This window comes from Triticum aestivum, chromosome 6A, assembly GCF_018294505.1.
Source record: "Triticum aestivum cultivar Chinese Spring chromosome 6A, IWGSC CS RefSeq v2.1, whole genome shotgun sequence".
NCBI lineage: Eukaryota > Viridiplantae > Streptophyta > Magnoliopsida > Poales > Poaceae > Triticum > Triticum aestivum.
The window spans coordinates 449,202,683-449,206,534 of record NC_057809.1 but is presented as its reverse complement, the minus strand read 5'-3'; the positions used below and the strand labels follow the sequence as shown (position 1 = coordinate 449,206,534).

At 49.2% G+C, this 3,852-nt stretch overlaps 1 non-coding gene across 1 annotated transcript; it reads right to left on the bottom strand.

Moving 5' to 3' along the window:
* Positions 1-2,056: 2,056 nt before the first annotated feature.
* On the bottom strand, positions 2,057-2,128 carry TRNAP-UGG (transfer RNA proline (anticodon UGG)). The gene has a single exon. It is a non-coding gene; the product is annotated as a tRNA-Pro (tRNA).
* Between the last annotated feature and the right edge of the window lie 1,724 nt (positions 2,129-3,852).

The window sequence follows — 3,852 nt, the reverse complement described above, 5'->3', positions numbered from 1 at the left end:
TGGTAAATCTTGTACCGAGAACAATCAAGAGAAGGTTCGTGCGATGCTCCATGTCAGCCTAACCACTTTTGAGGAAAAGTATTTGGGCCTGCCTACCCCTGACGGGCGTATGTCTCGGGGGAAATTTCAGAATTTGCAGCCGAGGCTTTTCAAGCGGATCATTGCATGGGGAGATACGTTGTCACTGGCTGGTAAGGAGATTATGATCAAGGCTGTTGCACAGGCGATCCCAACATATATTATGGAGGTTTTTAAACTCCCAATGTCAGTGTGCAATGACCTCAACAGGATGGTGCGGAATTTCTGGTAGGGTTCGTCTGAGGAAAAAAGGAAAACACATTGGACAGCTTGGCCAAATATTCTTGCACATAAAATGAAGGGCGGCTTGGGGTTTAAAGACTTCCGTCTCTTTAACCAAGCCTTATTGGCGCGACAGGCGTGGCGACTTCTTTCTAACCCTAATAGTTTATGTGCGCAGGTCCTTAAAACCAGATATTATCCAGACGGTCGACTTGAGGACACTGTCTTCTCGGGGAACGCCTCTCCCACGTGGCAGACCATTCAGTACGGCCTCGAGCTCCTCAAGAAGGGGATTGTATGGCGCGTCGGTGATGGCCGGAATATACGCATATGGCGTGACCGTTGGCTCCCAACGGAACCGACGGGGCAGCCGATCACGCGGCAAGGGACTTGCCATCTTCGGCGGGTCTCAGAGCTTCTGGACGAGTCCGGCGCCTGGCGTACGAATGTGCTGCGACAGTATTTTCTCCCGGCGGATGTCGCGACCATCACCAGCATTCGCACGCCACCCCACATCACCGACGACGTTATCGCATGGGCCTCAGAGAAGAACGGCATCTTCACCGTTCGCTCCGCATATCGCCTTGTCATGGACGAGCGCAGGCGTCCATTGGCGACCGCAACGAGCAGGGCACCGGATGGTCATCGCGCCATCTAGAAGATCATATGGGGGTGCCCTGCTCCCCCAATGGTACGAGTCTTTGCATGGAGGCTGGTTTCCAACTCGCTCGCTACTTGGGCAAATAAATTCTCTCGACACCTCGAACTCTTTGATGTGCGTCCCCTTTGTGGTGTGGAACGAGAGGATGGTTTCCACGCTATGTGCAGGTGCCCCCTAGTGAAAGAGTTGTGGCGTGCTATGGCACGTGACTGGCCCATACCCAAGGTGGAGGACGTCATGCACACCGGCCCAGAATGGTTGTTCTCACTTTTGGAACCGCTATCTGATACTACACGTATGATTGTCCTCATGACAATGTGGCGTGTGTGGTATGTGCGGAATGAAATAACTCATGGCAAGTCCCCACCCACAACGGAAGCATCACTTAGATTTTTACAAGGCTACATCAATTCCTTGTTATGCATCCACCACTGGCCCCAAAGTAACATGGAGAAAGGGGAGATGGTGGTTCAGGTTGATGCTTTGGCGCCACCACAACATGGACAACAGAAGGCCGAAGTGTGGTGGGTGTTACCTCCAGCCAGCTGGACAAAATTGAATGTTGATGGTAGCTATGTACCAGCAACAGGAGCAACTGGAGGAGGCATGGTCCTGCGGTCAGACCGGGGAGGCATAATTTTCACTGCTTGTAGGGAAAATCGCACATGTGATAATGCCCTGGAAGACGAGTTGGCTGCATGTAGGGAGGGGCTCGAATTGGCCCTACACCGGTCTGACTTGCCCATTATCATTAAGATGGATAGTGTGAAAGCTGTGAATATGTTGAACGCTTCGAGAAGGGACCGCTCGAGGCACCGCGTGCCAGTTGAAGAGATCAAGAGGATGAAGGATGCTGAAGCTAGGGAGATCTCTATTACTTTTATTAGTCGCTCGCAAAATAAAGTTAGCCACGTGAGGATGTGGCGTGTGGCTGGGCTCGAGTATACGTGACATTGTAAACTTGGTTATGACTGATTTGCCTTCTTGAGTAATAGAAATCTCCCTTTTCCCCGCAAAAAAAAGAGACCTATCCAGAACTCCCGCAAAAAGAAGACCTATGCAAGCAAAATAAAATTGACAAAAGGAAGAAAAAAAGGGGCATTCCGAGAATCGAACTCGGGACCTCTCGCACCCAAAGCGAGAATCATACCACTAGACCAAATGCCCTGTTATGTTAATTAATAAGCTGGACCTTAATTAAAGTGTCCTCAGACTAAGCTGACTTCAAGTGACCTAAACGGCAGGCCACACATCACCTGTAGTCAGAACAGTGCAGCATAGAGCACGACTGTCCATCTCCGACCACTGCGCGCGCACACACACATACGCCACCTTCTATGCTTTTAATAGACAAAAATTATAATTTTAATTCACATATAGCTACTTTAACATCCAGCTTTTGCAAACTTAATTTAATATCTACTCCCTCTATAAAGAAATATAAAAAAAATTATTTTATTACGTACGCTTGTGGCGCAGCTAGCAAAAATTACCCCAAATAACAAAACCCTCCAAGCAAGACCTCCCCCCTCCCCGACTTCGACATAACTCCGCCATCGTCATTTTTAGGCTTCATTCGGTTCTCATACCCCCTTTTGCCATCCAGTCCCGATAATTTTTTTCCCTTCTAATCCTCTCGAATCCTTGTGCATGGTACTTTTTGGTTAGCCCTAGGGAATCACACATGCATTATTAATGAGCATTCATTGTTTGTATTGCGCATGTAAAAAGTGGTAGGTCCTATGTGTATGTTTGTACTTTTGCCATTCCGTGCATGTTTGTATTGCGCATGTAAAAAGTGGTAGGTCCTACATGTTTTAACTACCATGTTTACTAGATGAAAACAACGTGGCCTTGTCGGAAACCAAGCGTTCCAACGCAGGCATTGAAGGAGTCAATTTATGTTTAACTATAATATAGGTCCCATGTGTCACCGCCAAAGCAGCTACGAAATGTATTTAGTACCTTATCTGTAAATTAATATAAGAGCGTTTAGATCATTAAAGTAGTGATCTAAATGTTCCTATATTAGTTTACGAAAGGAGTACTTGTTATTGATGAAGGCTACAGTTTGTCCAGAACAATACAGAAATTTGTGAAGTTATCAATGTCTTTGGTAATTTTGCACGTGTAGCCATTGAATGTCTGACGTTGATGTGCGACGTGGGCCTCTTCTTCATCATAAAGCCCCCAAGAAACTAACAAGGGCCGAACGTTGATGGTCGACTGGGGTGGCGACGGGCGAGTGCCACCGCCGACGCCGATCTTGCCTGAGTCTCCGCCGCCCTTCGCGCCGGCTCAGGAGTCGGGCCTGGCTGATGCCGGAGGAGGATCATCTCTGACGCTGATCTGCCAGGCGATCCCAGCCGGGGACTCGGCGATTCCGCCGCCGCCGCCGCTGCGGCTGTTACCGGGATCTCCAAGCCCTTCGGATGGGATCCGGCAACCGCCCGCGGTGGATTCAAATCCGCGAGTTGATCCATCCCCTTCCCCGGTTTCTTCTTCGACGGAGGATGAGGATCGGGATCGGGGATTCAAAAATCCTACGAAATGGAAGGCTCGTTTTCGGGATAAGCATGCGATGGGGCGATGGATCAGTGGCATGATCTACTCACACCCGTCTCGTTGGACGACGATCCGTGATGATGAAGGAGATATTTTGGCCGGAAGGCATCTATCCGCGGAAGAAGATCTTCATATTGGTATGTGTTTCGTTATTGATTTGTTTCACATCGAGGTTATTGAGTGGGTGCAGGTACCCCCGGAGGGTGAAGAACAAATTGCCACTGTTGATCTCACGGAGGAATCCGATGGATCAAAGCCGACGCAAAGGTTTGGGGGTCGCTCTTGGATTCTTGCTGACGAGGAGGAAGACGAGGTGGACGTGCCGG